Source organism: Scyliorhinus torazame, chromosome 4 (genome assembly GCF_047496885.1).
Source record: "Scyliorhinus torazame isolate Kashiwa2021f chromosome 4, sScyTor2.1, whole genome shotgun sequence".
NCBI classification, from domain to species: Eukaryota; Metazoa; Chordata; class Chondrichthyes; order Carcharhiniformes; family Scyliorhinidae; genus Scyliorhinus; species Scyliorhinus torazame.
The window spans coordinates 148,319,113-148,337,937 of record NC_092710.1 but is presented as its reverse complement, the minus strand read 5'-3'; the positions used below and the strand labels follow the sequence as shown (position 1 = coordinate 148,337,937).

Sequence of the window (18,825 nt, the reverse complement as noted above, 5' to 3'; positions counted from 1 at the left end):
TGTCTACATGTTCTGGGCATGTCCGAAGCTGAGGGGATTTTGACAGGGCTTTGCCGAAGTCATGTCCAAGGTACTAAATACTAGGGTGGCAATGAGCCCAGAGGTGGCGGTTTTCGGGGTGTCGCAGGATCCGGGAATCCAGGAGAAGAAAGAGGCAGATGTTCTGGCCTTTGCTTCCCTGGTAGTCCGGAAGCGGATATTACTAGCATGGAGGGACTCGAAGCCCCTGAAATCGGAGACCTGGCTATCGGACATGGCTGGCTTCCTTTGCCTGGAGAAAATTAGGATTCACCCGGACATGGCAACCATTCATCGACTTCTTCGCAGAGAATTAATCGTCAGCAGAAGGCGGGGGGGGGGGGGGGGGGGGGGGGGGGCGTTAGGCTAGCGTAGATTAGGGGGTTAAATAATGGTGGGACCTGTGGGAGAGGGAGGGGGTATTTGCACTATGTTAATATTTTTATGTACATTTTTTATATTGTTGCCGTTACAATGCCAAAGAAATACCTCAATAAAATGTTTATTAAATAAAAAGAATTCCACCGGGAACCCATCCGATCCTGGTACATCTTCCCTATTGCCATCTGAACCTCCTCAATCCCCACTGGCTCTTCCAACCCTGCCCTCTCCTCCTCTCCTATTTTAGAACACTCCAGCTTCCACAAGAAGTCCCTCATATCCGACTCATCCTCCAGGGGCTCAGACCTATACAACCTCTTATAAAACTCCTCAAATACCTTGTTCACCTGCTCCGATGCCCCCTGGCCCCATCCCAGACCTGAACAATCTTTTGCGAGGCCGCCTGCCGACGGAGCGGTCCTGCCAATTTGGCCCAAATGGTCAATTTAATGCTGTGGCATAGTTGTTTCGCTCAGTGGGTTGTTTCTTTTCATAGCTCACTTTTGTTTTGAAATTCATGTTTAATGTAGTGGCAAATCATATCTAAATTGAAATGTGCCCCTCCCCCATGTGGTAAGGTTGGACAGGCCTGCTCTAATTGATGGACTGAATGGCCCCTTTTCTTTGCTGTAACGCTTTTATGACTCTATAGTTGTTTTATTATAAAAGGTTATCTCACAAAATGTTTTTTAAAATGTTGGGAATTGTAGCTGGTAACTCCCTGCAGCTGACTGAATGATAATTCCGAGAAGAATATCAACTGAAATCATCCCTTGAGAGAGTCTGAGTCCTTCAGGTAGAAAGCTTAATGACGGTACTTGAATACACAAGACAATTTTATTGTTCATTTTATTCGGGCTATTGTGAAATTGTTTTTATGCTTTTATTATGTCACAAAACCTATGTTAAGTTTTTTTTAAACAAATCTGCATTGGTTGTCTGAAGAAAAGATGGCAGCCAAATCGTTTGAAAAAATAGTTTGATTGTTTCAGTTTCTGTATATTTATTTATTGACAGATTTACCTCACTTCTCCTAGTTGCAGTCTTCTGATTGGTTCTTTTATGAAAGTTTTGAGCTATTCAGTTGTTCAGTTTTATTATTCAAAGGGCTTGCCCATGGCGACAATCACTTCGTTTTGAAATTTTATTTGTTTTAAAGAAAATATTTTATGAAGGCATTTATAATTTTACACTTTTAAACAGAGATCCAACAAACACAACCCCCCCACCTCAATAACATAACCGTCTCCCCCCCCCCCTCCCCCAAGCATAGACCCTAACTATCATGGCCCATGTAACTACTCCATTTCACAGTTCTCCCTTCATTGGTTTTCCACTCCTTATTCGTCACTTCCATGCCTCCCCCCTTTCCCCCTCATCCTGCCCCCCGCTGTTGAATTAATTTCCCTTGAAGAAGTCGATGAACGGCTGCCACCTCCAAGCGAACCCCTGTAATGAACCCCTTAAGGCGAATTTGATTTTCTCCAACCTGAGAAACTCCGCCATGTTGCTGACCCAAACCCCCGACTTTGGAGTCTCCGAGTCCATCCATCCCAAGAGAGTCCGTCTCCGGGCCACCAGGGAGACAAAGGCCAAAGTGTCGACCTCTCCCTCCCCCTGGGCTCCCCGATCTTCCGACACTCCAAATATTGCCACCTCTGGACTCGGAGTCACCCTCCCTTCCAGGACCTCAGAAATGACCTCCCTGCCAAAATCTCCTCAACCTCGGACACGCCCAGATCATGTGTGCATGATTCGCAGAGACCCTCCCAAACCGCCCACATCTGTACTCCACCTCCTCAGAGAACCTGCTCATACGGGCCACAGACATGTGAGCCCTGTGGACCACCTTAAATTGGATCGGGCTAAGCCTGGCACACGACGAGGATGCATTGATTCTCCTCAGGAGCTCCTCCTATAACCCAACTTCCAACTCCCCTCCCAACTCCTAACCCTAACCCTAACCCAACCTCCCTGACACAATTCAGTCCTGTTTCACTGTGTTTCCCTCCATCGGCTGCACAGTTTAGACAGGCCAGGCCTCCTTAGCCCCACACGGTGGACAGGAGAATTTGAAACAAACTTTGGGGCAATGGGTTTGGATGCCACCATGGCAGCTAGTGGAATTTAAATTCAATGACTCTGGAATATGCAGCTCATATTAGTAGTGGTGCCCATGAAACCATCGTCAATTGTTGTTAAAGCCCATCTGGTTCACTAATGCCCTTGAGGGAAGGAAATTTGCCACTCCTCACCTGGTCTGGCTTACATGTGACTCCAGGACCACAGCAATGTGGTTAGGGATGGGCAACAAACGCTGACCCTGCCAGCACACCAGGAAATAGGAGCAGGAGTAGGCCATTTGGTTCTTCAAGCCTGCTCCACTATTCAATATGATCATGACCAATCCTCTGTCTAAACACCATACACCCATACTATCCCCATACCCCTTGACACCTTTAGAGTCCAGAAATCTATTTCCTTCTTAAATATATTCAATGACTTGGCATCCACAGCTTTCTGTTGCGGAGAATTCCACAGGTTAACTACCCTCTGAATGAAAAGATATCTCCCCCTCTCAGTGCTAACTGACCCCTACTCATTCTTCGAAACTCCAGCGAACATAGGCCCAATCTCTCATCATACGACAATCCTGTCACCCCAGGAATCAGTCTGGTAAACCTTTGCTTCACTCCCTCTATGGCAAGTATATACTTTCCTAGGTAAAGAGACCAAAACTGCACTCCAGGTGTGGTCTCACAAAGGTACTGTACAGCTGCAGTAAGACTTCCTTGCTCCTGAACTCAAGTCCTCGCGCAATGAAGGCCATCAGGTGGCACAGTAGCACAGTGGTTAGCACCGTTGCTTCACAGCGCCATGGACCCAGGTACGATTCCCGGCTTGGGTCTATGCGGAGTCTGCACATTCTCCCCGTGTCTGCATGGGTTTCCTCCGGGTGCTCCGGTTTCCTCCCACAGTCCAAAGATGTGCTGTTGGGTGAATTTGACATTCTGAATTCTCGCTCAGTGTACCCGAACAGGCGCCGGAATGTGGCGCCGAGGGGCTTTTCACAGTAACTTCAGTGCAGTGTTAATGTAAGCCTACTTGTGATAATAAAGATTATTATACATACCATTTACCTTCCTAACTGTGCCTTCATATTTTCTTTCAGTGCCTGGTGTACCAGGACACCCAGATCCCTTTGTACGTCAATTTTATATTACTTGCAAGTTTACTCACATATCCTAAAGACTTCCTGTCTGCTAACCAATTCTCAAACCATGCAAATACATTACCTCCAATCCCGTGCTTTAATTTTGCACACTTTCCTCTTCTGTGGGACTTTATAAAAAACTTTCTGAAAATCCAAATGCACTACATTTTCTGGTTTACCCTTATCTATTCTGCTAGTTCAGTAGGTTTGTCCAACGTGATTTCCCTTTCATAAATCCATATTGATTTTGTCTGATCCTGTTTATATTTTCTAAGTGGCCTGTTACTGTATCCTTTACAATAGATTGTAACTTTTTCCCTACGACTGATATTAGGCTAACTGGTCTGTAATTCCCTGTTTTCTCCCTCCCTCTTTTTTTAAATAGGGGAGTTACATTTGCCACTCTCCAATCTGCCAGGATTGTTCCAGAATCCACAGAATGTTCGACGGTGACAGCCAAAGCACCTGCTATTTCTATGGCCACCTTCTTTAGTACCATGGGATGTAAATGATCAGGTCTTGGAAATGTATCGGCTTTCAGCCCCATTTATTTCTCCAGCACTTTATTTAGTAATTCTAATTTCCTTCAATTCCTTCTTCTCACAAGATCCTTGGTTCCTTCGCATTTCTGAAACATTATTTGTGTCTTCATCGTGAAGGCAGAACTAAAGTAGTTGTTTGATTGCTCTGCCATTTCCTTGTTCTCTTTTATAAATTCTCCTGTTTCCGACTGTGAGGGACCCACATTGGTCTTCACTAATATTTTTTAGATATACTTGTAGAAGCTTTAACAGCTCAATTTTGTATCACTTGCAAGTTTACTCACATATCCTGAAGATTTCATCAAAGCAACTTAGATCCTGAACAAAAACTAATTTCACCCAATCTTCCTGCCACACACATAATCTGTTCCCTGGATTAAAAAACAAAAGCACATGAAATGAAGCTTTTCTGAATGACATATTGTATAACTGACTTCTAAATGCACATCATTTTTCTATTTTGTTTTCAGGAATATTATCCTTTTAATTTCTTTTCAGACCATTTGTTGGCTGTTCTTCTGAGATATTCAAGGTGTCTTTCCTCAGGGGATTCTCAGCAGCCCGTGTGAATCTCCAACTGTTCCAGTTACCATGTAAAGTTCAACAGGTTTGTTTGGAATTACTAGCTTTCGGAGCGCAGCTCCTTTATCAGGTGACTTTATCCTGGTGTTGTGAGACTTCTTGCTGCACCCACCCCAGTCCAACGCCGGCATCTCCACATCATGTTCCAAATACGGTGGCTTCTTTAATGTCCAGGGAAAAGGTCCTGGGATATCCAGTATTTTGGATACCTTTTTCTAAAATTCAGCTGTAGCAGGATTTCCACTTCTTAATTCAGAAGGTGCAGGAGTTTCAACCCCTCTCCAGAAAGCCCTTGTGTGGTGTACACAAATCCAGCTCTGATTTCTGGGTTGACATCTGGTGGTCTCCCCTCATCATAATGAATGGCGGGAGTCCTTGAAATCCTCCTGCTGTATAAGAATGACCACACTACTGACTGTAAAGGTACTTATCGCCAAGAAAAGAGTGTTTGTGCTGGGCAGTTAATCTGTCTGCATAATACTTCCCGTACTTTGCACTATTCTCCAAAAGAGGTTGACAAATATACAAAAACAAAAAACAAAATCTCTTAAATTCAAAAAGGGAATTAAAGCCAGATACAAACTGAAACATATATGATTGAATATTTCCACAAGCCTGTTAAAGGGGCCTCTATCACAAATCAGACAGCGATGTGTCTGTATGGATTCCAGAAAACATCAGATTGAGGGGTGATCTGCTCGACATCCTTAAAGTTATGAATTAACCATCTGGAAGAAGGAACTGAGGGCTTTGTTGCTAAGTTTGCTGATGATGCAGAGATATGTCGAGGGAGAGGTAGTGTTGAAGGACCGGGGGGCTAAAGAAGGACTTGGGCAAGCTTGGAGAGTGGGTAAAGAAGGGGCAGATGGAATACAATGTTAATAAGGGCATCAGAGGTTACGGGGATCAGGCAGGAGAACAGTGGCTTAGTGGTGGCACTGCTGCCTCACAGCACCAAGTACCAGGGTTCAATTCCGGCCTTAGGTCGCTGTCTGTGTGGAATTTGTACGTTCTCCCATGGCTGTGTGGTTTAACTCCGGGTGCTCAGGTTTCCTCCCACAGTCTAAAGATGTGTAGGTTTGGTGGATTGGCCATGCTAAATTGCCCCTTAATGTCCAGGGAGGTACAGGTTAGGTTAGGGGGTTATGGGGATAGGTGGGGTAATCACGGATAGGGTGCTCAGAATATGGATCAGTGCAGACACGATGGGCCGAATGGCCTCCTTCTGCACTGTAGGGATTCTATGATTCTATGAATGGGGATGAGAAGCATATCAACCATGATAAAATGGTGGAGCAGGCTCGATGGGCCGAATGGCCTAATTCTGTTCCTATATCTTATGGTCTTAACAGACTATTTTCAAAATGGGAAAAGGGAATCTTCCACGTTTGGAGAACCCCAAACTAATAGCTATAGATGTAAACTAGTCACTGAAAAATCCAATTGGGAATTCAAAATAGACTACTTTACACTAAGTGTGGTTAAAATGTGCAACTTGTTATCACAAGGAGCAGTTAAGCTGAGAAGCATGGATGTATTGAAAGGAAAACTAGTAACACAAAAGGGAGAAAGGATAGAAAGCTATGCATGTTAGAGTTAAATGAAGATGATTGGGAAGAAACCCATGTGGAGCATAAGCAGTGACATAGTCCAGTTGGGCTGATTGGCCGGTTTCTGTACAGAACGTTCTATGTAATGGACTTCAGTTGCTGCTGTCTTCCCTTTGTAGACTATGTTTTGAAGTAATAGCTATCAAAGACAACACTGTCAAAACTATACTGTACTTTTGTTACAAGGACAATGGCAAAGTACTCAGGGAGGGAAATTTGTGGGATTGAGAGTGGGGGAGATACTAGGTTGTGAGAGGTACAGGGGTGGAGATTGTGCTGCTGTTGTTCCCTGTTTCTACTGATATGTGTCTGCCTGCAATCACTTTGGGTACATTCTAAACCTTATAACTGAGAAGTTAGGGAACTGAGAAGAGCAGCTACCCATTGGCCCTGTTTGTCATTGTAAAATGGATAGCATGCTTGATGCTCGATCAATAACTCCAGAAGTGAGATTGGATGACAATTGAAGGCTTTATTGGACTAGATGTTCCCCCCAGCAGCGCAGGTACAGAATGCGGCTGCTAGGGAGACAAAGACTCTTATACTCTGCCTTACTGGGCGGAACCAGCAGGCAGGCTTCACCAATGATCTTCGTGCCTCAGATACCTCCCACACCAAAGGTCTTACAGCCTCAACCTAGGTACCGTAATACCCCTAATGCAGACTACCACAACGCTATCAAGATCAAATGTATTAAGGCTTATACTGTGTAGCCCTCTTGAGTTACTTTGAGTGAAATAACTTGCCAGGCATATGCTCCGATAGTTATTAAGGATGGTCCTTTACCAAGAGCAAAATTGGACCGGGAGTAGGTATGTGAGGCAGGAGAATTGAGGGAGGGTGGGTGATCATTGATTGAGACCTGGGTTGCTTTGATGATGATGGAAGTTCATTGAAAAACTTAATCATTAAAGTCTCTGCATTATAAGATACACAATGGTGTGGAAGAAATGGAATTCTGCTTTTAAAAATAGCTTTTTGTGGTGAAATTCCCAGACTGTCTATACAAAACCAGATGGATGGCAATCCTCTCAATCCAGCAAATTAATGTGAATCTTTTTACTTCAGAGTTTGAATTGGCATCAAGGTCACCAGATGGGACTTTATGTGATTAAAGTAAAAGTCCCCACATCATTCACATTGATTCCCTAAAATCTCCATTGCAGATTCACAGCAGTTTTCAGTTTTGGTATAAAGCAGAACTCTAAGCTCCTCTGATGGTTCACTGAGCAAATGTAGACCAGAAGGTCCCAAGTCTTTGCTGAGTTAGCTGATTTTTGCCTGACATGTGACCCTGTGGGCTGCATTGCATAGTTTTAAGCATGCTCACAAACATTTCAGGATGAATCAATACATTCAATCGGCTGTACTGATCCAATTATTTTCTTCAGCTTAAAGCACTTGCTGCCCAGTAACCTTCTTCAAATAATTCTGAAAATCAAAAGGAAAAATTGCAAATTTGGCATAAATTTTAGCTTTATTTAATGTTCTTTTAAAAAGCAGGTAACAATGTTCACCTCAGGGAATTAAACAAAAGATGATCACATGGAATTACCTCCTAGTTGTTGATTTTGCTGATTTTATGTCCACCCCTCTCCCTACCCCCTCTCCCAACGTCCCATGTGCAAGTACTTTATCATCTGGTTTTAGGTGATTTGGGAGCCACCCTCCCATTCCCCCCATCTCCACGAGTTCACCTGTTGAAACATAATTTTTCAATTGGAAACTCCTTTACACCTTCTGCTTTTTAGAAGAAGAAAAAGAACAGATCGATGCCCCGCTGACTAAGGTTCACTGGAGGACTATGGCATCCCCTATGTTATTGCCATTTTAATATGGGGAAGAGGGGCACATTCCTGCATTTCACTGTGGAGCAGCACCTGCAGGTGCTCTGCTTTACAAAGGAAACTGTTAGATGCAACATGCTGTAATCTTACTGGCAGCTCAACTCCAACATTAACATTGCACTTCTGGTGGCTGCCAAGGTCACAATTGTCCTTAGCTCTATTAACTGGAACACCTGTGGAAGCATCACTAACATTGACTAATCAGTTGTCCACAGATGCACTAAGAAAATCATGACTGCATCTTACTGTTGGAGTAAGCATTTTTTTCTTCATGGACAATTGCCAGCAACTTGAGAGGTTTCTACAATTTATCAGAGTGGCTGAATTGCTGAAGGTCCAATAAATGAAAGATTGCACCCATGTAACACTTTCGTTAATGCCCCCACCTCGTTGAACAGGAAAAAAAAATGGACTCTTTTAATGAGCAACTCATTTGCATTGAGGAGTATCACATTATGTAAGACAATACCACATTCCTATCTTAATGTTACAGCTGAAACTTTGACCCATAAGGTCTAGTCCTGCTTCAGCTTCTGGGAGAAAAAAGTTATTCCTCCTTTTCAGGCATAGTTCATGACAGCGCAGGATACAAGCTGAACACAGGCCTGATTTTCATAGAATTTACAGTGCAGAAGGAGGCCATTCGGCCCATCGAGTCTGCACCGGCTCTTGGAAAGAGCACCCTACCCAAGGTCAACACCTCCACCCTATCCCCATAACCCAGTAACCCCACCCAACACCAAGGGCAATTTTGAACACTAAGGGCAATTTATCATGGCCAATACACCTAACCTGCACATCTTTGGACTGTGGGAGGAAACCGGAGCACCCGGAGGAAACCCACGCACACACGGGGAGGATGTGCAGACTTCGCACAGACAGTGACCCAAGCCGGAATCGAACCTGGGACCCTGGAACTGTGAAGCAATTGTACTATCCACAAGGCTACCGTGCTGCCCTGATGGGCTGCACTCATCCACCAGAGTCAGTGCGCCATTGGCACATTGCAGCAGTGCTCTGGGTAGCTGGAGCAACCCGGGAGTCCTCCTGCAATACCATACAGGAGGTTGCTGAATGATCGAGGTAGGGTGTTGCAGAACCTCCCCTTTGCAAACAGATTTCAGTGTGGAGGTTTTGGAGGAGGAGGAGCAGCAGCAGCTTGAAGAGGATGCAACTTGAGGGGCAACCAGTTTCTCACTGTAAGAAATGTTCATGTCATCCTCTGACAGGAGAACATTTAATTTTGAGGTCTCGCCAACACATTAACAGCTCTACATTTATTTTTTCCTTCCTGCCAGTAATATACCATTCTCTGTGGATCTTCCTCTATGTGCAACAGCTCACAAAACTATAATACCATAAGCTTAGATCAACTTCCAAAAACAAGAACCCTGGATGGGATTCTCCGATTGCCGGGGGTGGTGCCAATTTTCCAACGCTCCGCCCCCTCAAAAACAGGGTACTCGTACACCGCACGCCATTGGGACAGCCTCAGGAGTTCACCTGAGGTCCTCCCCCGATGCTCCTCACCGGATGGGCTGACTTCCCGACGGCAACAGTTGCGTATCCTCTTTACTTTCGTAAATCTGGCTTGGCGGCTGCGGACTGTGTCCAGGGCCGCCACAGTGGGGGAGGGGAGCCGTTCCTGCTGGCTGAGGGGACTTCGGCGTGGGCGGGGGACTGGTGGGGGGTGGCAAGGGGGTTACAGTTTCTGGCACGCTGGGTCCGCTCCCGGCCGGCGCCAAGTTGTATGGAGTGGCTGCTGCAGGCCGCCGCCGTGCGCATGCGTGGCCACGTACCTGGCCATTCTGTGTCTGTATCGGTAGGTAAAGCCGGGGCCTTTACGTGGCGTGGCTGCTAGCCCCCCACCGAGCGGAGCATCAGTGCGGGGGCGCCGCCGACCTTTTGGTCGTAAGACCAGACGCATCCTCCGGACATAGCTGCAGAATCGGAGAATCAAGCCCCATAACTTCAGTTCAAACATAATTATAGTGAGAAACCCAATTGTGTGAGAGTGTAATATTTCTTACCATTGTTACTGTGGTGTGAACTATGTGCTCTCAAATTTACCTTTGTAATTTTCTGTGGTGCTACCTCAATGGTGGGTGTGTGTGGTGACTGCTGGGATTCACTATGAACCTCCTGAGGTTGAAGTGGTCACCAATTTATGTCAGCTAAGTGCTGAAGTAGATCTGTTGTAGACATCACCTTTTTTTTGCACGGTCAGTTTGCTCTCATGTCCTTACTGCTACATTTCTAGGCAGAGGAGGGGCCTAGTTGAGCATTCCCATGTTCTGGCATTCTGAGACACAAGACTAACATCTGCGTCCAGTTCTACTGTGATACTCATACTAGTCACGTTGCCAATTCTGATTGTGCAGCTATATCTCACTGACGTCAGGGGAAAGAAATGGAGAGAAAGGGAAATAAATGGGAAGCAGTGGACGAGCCAAGAGAGGTGGTGGGTGACATAAAACTGAGTGACAGTGAGCCTGTGAAAACAAGTGAACTTCAGGAAAGCAAATTTATTGGTCTCAATTAGAGCAGTGAGGCTCCTCAAGCCTCTATGGTAGAAATCTGACCATCCATGAAGGAGCTACTAATGTGTCAAATCTCATCTGACAACATTTCGCAATGAGCCAGGGGCACTGGGGTTGCTGCTTGGAGGGTTGGTGGGGGAACCCTTGTAGAGATCTCGCGGGGGTGGGGCGGGGCACCGTGGGGGGGGGGGGGGGGGGGCTCTGTTAGGGGGGGCATGCCACCTCCTGGATCATGTGTACCCATAATGGGGGCAGCCCCAACTCCTGCCTACCAAACAATCTACATACTAATGAGCCATCTCCGGGGACAAAGGGGAAACATTTAGATACACAATGTTAAGGCAGACTCCCCGGCGCCAGAAGAAGCGAAGACAAAGCAGACTGACAGTCACCAGGACACGCCCAGCGATCAGGGAACCACCCCTCTATTGGAGGAAAATCGATACAGATGATTGGAAAAGACCCAATTAGTTGAGGCCAAGTTCAAGGCCCGCCCAAAAGCGCGCAAAGCCCTTTTCCGGATAAAAGGTATCCCCCAAAGGAGAAACGCTCTCCTTTGGCTTTGGCTCTCACCGAAGAGAGAGATCTGCCAAGCAGCTGCATCAGACCATGTAAGTCCCAAGTCTACCTCACTGGTTCTGTCTCTCTCCTCTGTCTCTCTACGGAGCGTTCTAACGACCTCCTCTGTGCCTCGCAATTGTCAACGCAACGAGATAGACGCTCCTAGTTGCTACCCTGTAAACAGCTCAACCCAGCAGCCTCAGAACCGAGCAACGGCCATTGTTCCTCTGACTTAGTGGGCGCCCGAAGCTAAGTATAGGCCTTAGTAATAGTGGTAGTTTAGTTTGTAGAGTTTATGCATGAGTAGATTTGACTGTGTGTAAATAAATGAGCATTGCTTTTGAACTTACTAACTGGTGTATCGAGTCATTGATCGGTATTCGGTTCTGAACCTTGTGGCGTTGTCGAAAGATACCTGGCGACTCTTGAGCAAACGTGATTAAACAGAACCAAATTTAGAGCCAACCAAAAGTTAGCAACATTTACTGGCGACATCTGACGGGACTCGACTTAGAAGCGGCCTAACCACTCCGAGAAATTTGAATTGAGACTCCAATTGGAAACAGAAAAACCAGAAGCATCAAAATAGTACTGATCAAGCCTATGAGATTCAGAAGTGTGTTAATGCATGTGTACTAACAGGGATATAAGGTAAACCTGAGAGACTTTGTTGCGAAAAACTGTCGGGAGCTTTGTAGGCCGGAAATTAGCGTAAGCCGTACCCGTGTTTACATCACCACTTTATCACCCCCTGTTCCAAATTCAGTAGAGATCCTAGATAGAGAAAATGGCAATGAAGGCAATGGAATGCCTTATGAACCCCCAGGAATTCGTGGTCGCAGCGACCAGTAGAGTAGGACAGTGTCCCGTTTGGGAAGATGAGATCAGAAAATATCTCAAAGGGAAAGGATGGCCCCTTTGGAGTGAATTCTGTGATAATGAGGAAACAGGACCCGGGAGTATAGGATATACTTGGTGGGAGAACCTGTCAGAGATCCACAAGAAGAGCTTAGGGAAAAGCTCGCAAGCCGATGGCAATCGTGTCCTGTTTGGCACAATTGCGAGGCACAGAGGAGGTCGTTAGGACGCTCCGTAGAGAGATAGAGGAGAGAGACCGAACCAGTGAGGTAGACGTGAGTGAGGTAGAGAAAGAGAATCGAGATTTGAAAGAGCAGTTAGCAGCAAGGGACAGAGAGGTGGGTGATGCCAAGAGGGCACATCAGTCTTGTCTCGCGCATTTGAACAGTTTTCAGACACAATATGATAAGGCCTACCAGGACACGCAACGTGCGGTCTTGGCAAGACAAGAAACAGAACAGCAAGTTGAGAAATTGCAGAAACAGTGCAATGATTTAAAAGCAGCCGTAGGAGCACTCCATACTTCCACAACGGAACAAAGGCAGAGCTCAGTAGACCATGCAAAGTGCCGGAAGCAAATTGCAGAATTGCAATCTCTGCTTTCCGTGCAAAATGGATTTCAGAGTACATTCGGACCCCAATTAGATCAAGAAAACGGCCCCGACTGGCAGGAATTGAACGAGACTGCCCATAGATACGTACATGGGACGTGTACGCAGGAAAAACCCCAGAAAAGGAAAGCACGCAACCCCCAACCGAACAGGCAGAACACACCTCCATGAATCCTGTAACCACACACCGCAGGGCAGCAGGAGAAGGAGAAGCAGATTTCCTTTAGACAACCCCGTTAACCGTGACCCAATTACGGGACGCGTGTGGAAAAATTACACCGTTCCTTCCTACTTCAGACCCCCACCAATGTTTCGCGAAAGTCAAACAACAGGCTACCATGTACGGCCTGGACGAAAAGGAGAAGTGAAGCTCACAGTTTTAAGCTTCAACCCTTCAGTCGTAGCAGCCCTTCCCGACCCACAGAATATAGGAGGAGGCACACTCCCAAGAGATGCACACAGCGATCCTTGATGCGATCCGCTTTTACAGAGGAGACCCCGTAGAAGGCCTAAATAAGTGTAGGCAAAAGAAGACAGAGCACCCCACAGCGTTTGCTGGACGTTTGTGGATTCACTTTACCGCAGTTTTGGGAGAGTTAGCCCATGCCCATTTGTCCCCAGATAATATGGCCAAATGGACCTGAATTCTAGTCTCCCACGCCACAGAAGCAGGACGAAAAGCTTGCGCAAATTATGAACCCTCAGATGAGGCCCACAATGAAAAATGGGTTTTGAAGAGATTGTCCCGCGCTTGGGAGCAATTAATTGCAGGCAAAACCGCATTTATAATACCCGATGAAGAGCAGGTAGAAATGAACCCAGTTAAAGCACACCAGAACCCCGCATGGGTAAATGAGGGCAGGAACAGCCAACTCCAGCCAAAACCTCAAGAATGTTATAAGTGTGGACAGCTTGGACACTTTGCACGAGAGTGCAACGCGCCCCAGAAGCAGCAGAGAAACCAACAGACAGGTACCCTAAACAAGAATAGGGCAAAGCCGATCCATAGCGTTAGCGCCCGTTCAGAGAATGCAGACATGAACGGCACCGACTGACGGTGTTCGGGCTCCCCAACTTGGGTCTGCGAAACCCTTTGGGACAAGTCCGGTAGACTGGTAGTAGCAGGCAAAGTCCGGGGACAACCCGTAGAATTTCTTTGGGACACAGGAGGGTCCCGCACCACACTCAATTCCTCCACGATGTTTCAGCGAGACACATGGCCCACAACAGACACCATCACACTAAGCGGCTTTACAGGCCATTTACAACAGGGACACATCACAGCCCCTATAGCAATATAGATAGGTAACATCACGACTAAGCACCCCGTAGTTTTAGTTGATCTGCCCCAGACAGCAGAACATATCCTTGGGATCGATTTCATGAGCTCCCATAACCTTTCTTTCGACCCAGTGACCAAGTGTGTGGAAAATGGCAAAGGCAGCACGAGCCCCCGCCACGTGCACAGTAGGAGAATACGTAAATAGGATTAGCTCAGTAGGAGACTTCTGGTTTGACACTCCAGCCATTCGTGCAGACAAACAAGTTAGGGCAGTCCTGCAGAAACATAAAGCAGCATTTGCACAGCACAAGCATGACTGCAGCAGTTTGACTGGCTTTGTGAACATTACAGGTCCCGACCCTAAATCCCAGAAGCAGTACGGATTTTCCCAGGAAGCAGAGGGAGAAATCTCCAAAGTAATAGAGAGTTTGTTGGATCAAGGCGTACTCAGATCAGTAGACTCCACAAACAATGCACCAATTTGGCCCGTCAGGAAACCGGATGGATCATGGCGACTGACCATTGATTACCGGGAACTGAACAAAGTAACCCCAGTAGCAGCCCCCACCATAGCCACGAGTCCCAAGACCATGCTCAAACAGGGACTCCAGTCAAAATGTTTTTCGGTTTTGGACATTAGTAACGGCTTTTGGTCCATTCCATTGGCTAAAGCGTGCCAGTACAGATTATATAGGACCCCTACCCCCTTGCAGAAATGGTTACAAGTATGTGTTGGTGGTCATAGACACCTTCACAAAATGGGTGGAAGCATTTCCATCATGAACTAATACGGCCAAGACGATGGCTAAAATATTAACACACCACATCTTTACAAGGTGGGGCCTCCCACGCAGTATAGAGTCCGACCAAGGCTCCCATTTCACCGGACATGTAATGAAAAACGTCCTCACGATTTTCGGCATCAGACAAAAGTTCCATATCGCATACCACCTCCAGTCAAGTGGTATTGTAGAATGAATGAATAGGACATTGAAAGCCACCCTCAGGAAAATGGTACAGCAGAATAACAGCACCTGGGATTCAGTACTCCCATTTGCTTTAATGTTTTTAAGAAACACGGTATCTACATCCACAGGTTACACCCCCCACACCCTCATGACCGGACGCCCCATGAAAGGCACTGAGGACTGGATTTGGCCAGCTCCGCAGTTACAGCCCTCGCACATGAAAACGCGGTTACACAACTAATACAGAACATAATGGCAGCCCAACTCACCGCAGCAGTGAGACTTGGAACCAGGAAGAAACAGAGCAAGGCTTGTTTCGACAAAACAGTACACACCACTGAGTTTACAGTAGGGCAACAAGTTATGCTTTCCCCTTTACAACCCAGTTCATTCCTCTCCCCAAAATCTTCCGGACCGTACTCCATTTCGGACAAAGTCAGCCCCTCAGTATACAAAATAACCTATCCCAATGGTAAGTCTGCGTGGTTTCATATAAACCAGCTCAAGGATTACGGCTCGCAGAATAACCACACACACCACATCCTGCTCGCAGCAGCAGACGACACGCCCCGCCCACAGATGACGTATTCCTACCCTCCCCCAACCACTCCAACCCGCCCTCAGACATGACTTCAACTCCGCCCCCACAGGCACGACTCCGCCTCTCCCTTCAACCAGCAGCGACAGTGATAGCAATCACAATGATGACAGCCACAGCACACCACGTTACGACTATACCCCTGCACCAGGCCCCACTCCCAGCGAATCTGAGCATGATTCTACCGACCCACTTGAGGTCACTTATATCAAAGCCCTGACCCAGACCCACCGCCCGACGATTACAGATTGAAGCATAGTAGCTCCAACCATGACACATGATTCTGGCACCGAGACAATTCGTTCAGGCTCATCCGGAATGATGAGATGGACCCCAATTCGCCCCAAGCAGCTTTAGCACGGTTACTACAGACAAGAGTTTGACAGCCGGGAGAAGATGATGACTTAGAGTCTGACTCCCACCAAACAAATCCTTTTGCGACCCTGTTCGTTATTGAGCAGTGAGGTGTCCAGATGATGAAAAGAAACCGATGGAGAGATACGGTGTCCTTTCTGATGGAACCTGCACCATGTTTGTTGAATGTTTGTTCGTTAGTGTTATCGTTAAGTGTTGTGTGTAAACTCGGAAGTTTTTCACGGCCCCACGTCACCACTCCTTTAACGCCCCCCGGCTGTTAATGGAACAAGTTTGTCCCCAGACAATAGTTCAGAGGAACTAGTTTGTCCCCAGAAACTTGTTAAAGGTACAAGTTTGTCCCCAGACAATAGTTCAGAGGAACTAGTTTGTCGACAAAACACAACTCATAGTTGCTCTCCTAATTCGAGAGGCAGCCTCCCACGACGACCACATTCTTACACGTTCTTGCCGGTTGCTCAGGCAGTGGAGAAATGACATTGGTCCCCGCCCTGCCTGAGGACTCCCCTCTGGTCAGCTACGCTCGGGTAGAGCACATACGGCATTGATCACCGTCCTACCCAGGGATTCCACCCATTTCTTACCCGCCGCGTCCCATACGTACCCCATTTTGGCTCGTTACGTTCAAAATTCTTTTGTTTGGTTTTGGCAATCCTTAGGTTGCTCCCCTATGCTATTTACATCCTCAAACACTGGGATGGTAAATCACACAGGCTGCGAGACGGCTCGCAGTATGGCAGTATTTTTCTTAAATGTCTTGTCCCAATATTCGGTTTAAAAGAAAAAAATGAGGGAAACTCAGATGGTGACCAATTATAAAGGGAAATTGGCAGTAAAGGACAGACTGACAGACATACGAGATCTTAAGCAAGATAATAACAGAAATTATGCTTGTGTTCACAGAACTCAGAAACCTCAGGAACCCCAGAGGAAGACAAAGAAGAAGACCGACAAAGATGAAGACAGCCTTCGTGTTCACATGGATCTTAGCGGGATCCCTTCAGTTGCGCGCGGACGCTACCCCCCTGACCCCTACCACACAAATTGTAAATGACTCTCACCCCTGCAATACACGGAACCCCGAGATAACTAGCCCAGCGACAGCTAGCAATACCCCGACCTGGTGTGATAAGTTTATCACCTGGTACTCACTCTCATATGTAGTCGAAGCATTCTTAGTGCTGGCGATACTTTGCAGTGTCGTGCAAACATTGAGAGTTAGGAAATGGCGAAACAGAGCATATCGCTCTCGCACCCCTCTATTGGAGGAAAATCGATACAGATTTAGAGCCGCCATTTTCGGATTTTACCAGACCCCCGAACCCATTGGGACGGATTAAAGAGCATCCATTTTCTTTATGTATTCTGTGGAATAAAGAGATGGAAACCTCTGTGTCTGACTGCCAGGCCAGAGAAATTTGTGTGCTGCTATTTTGTACAGTTTAAGATGTATAGATTATTTTTGGATTGTTTGTATTTTTGGATTGTTTGAATGAGGATAGCTTATTGAGAATAGTTAGAGGTTCCAGTTTCTTTATTTTTCTGTAATGCATGTATTAATGTCACAGCGCCCCGTAGAATTTTATGATAATGAATGTATTTAAAATGGTTTAGGTAAAATTGTGTTGCATAGGATAGGACAGTGTCGAGCCTAAGCATGGGTGCCCCGGTCAGTGATCAGAGGACGACCTAGTAATGTGATCCTTCACGCTTTGCGTTGAGGACCACAAGGAGTGAGTGTAGCCATCTGGGATGACCACGTCCTGATTACAAAATGGACATTGCAAAGAATGCAGGGAAAATTGGACAATGCTAAGAAACAAGCAGGTGCAAGCACTGTCTGTTGATTAGAACCTTAAACTCTCAGACAGGACAGAAACTACCAAACAATCTACATACTAATGAGCCATCTCCGGGGACAAAAGGGAAACATTTAGATACACAATGTTAAGGCAGACTCCCCGGCGCCAGAAGAAGCTAAGACAAAGCAGACTGACAGTCACCAGGACACACCCAGCGATCAGGGAACCACCCCTCTATTGGAGGAAAATCGATACAGATGATTGGGAAAGACCCAATTAGTTGAGGCCAAGTTCAAGGCCCGCCCAAAAGTGCACGAAGCCCTTTTCCGTATAAAAGGTATCCCCCAAGGGAGAACCTTCCCCCGTTGGCTTTGGCTCTCACCGAAGAGAGAGACCTGCCTAGCAGCTGCATCAGACTAAGTAAGTCCCAAGTCAACTCACGCTACGAGATAGACGCTAATAGTTGCTACCCTGTAAACAGCTCAACCCAGCAGCCTCAGAATCGAGGAACGGCCATTTATCCTCTTGACTGAGTGGGCACCCGAAGCTAAGTATAGGCCTTAGTAATAGTGGTAGTTTAGTTTGTAGAGTTTATGCATGAGTAGATTTGACTGTGTGTAAATAAATGAGCATTGCTTTTGAACTTACTAACTGGTGTATCGAATCATTGATCAGTATTCGTTCTGAACCTTGTGCCGGTGTCGAAAGATACCTGGCGACTCTTGATCAAACGTGATTAAACAGAGCCAAATTAAGAGCCAACCGAAAGTTAGCAACACTCTGCACTGTGGTTGCCACCCTAGCAGTGTTGGCTTTGGTGCCACGCATTGCTGGCATCTCCTGCGTCCGGGGCCACTGGGGCTCCTCTGGGAGTTATGGACCTGCTGGGGTGCCATCCCCCTCTGAATCTCACGGTCACACCCTACCGTCGGCATCAGCTCCGGGAAGATCTGGTCCAGAGGCTCAGCATCAGACGCGGACCCAGCTGTCTCCTGGGATCCTGCAGACGTTTGACTGCTGTCTCGCCTGGGCATTC

The 18,825-nt window shown here is 46.6% G+C and overlaps 1 long non-coding RNA gene across 1 annotated transcript in view; it reads left to right on the top strand.

The window, feature by feature from the left end:
• LOC140410522 (uncharacterized) overlaps window positions 1–18,436 on the top strand; it is a 46,197-nt gene extending 27,761 nt beyond the window's left edge. The window contains exons 2-3 of the long non-coding RNA XR_011940679.1: window positions 4,654–4,762; window positions 16,891–18,436. This is a non-coding gene — a long non-coding RNA (uncharacterized lncRNA). The remainder of the gene's footprint in view (window positions 1–4,653; window positions 4,763–16,890) is intronic.
• Window positions 18,437–18,825: the final 389 nt, after the last annotated feature.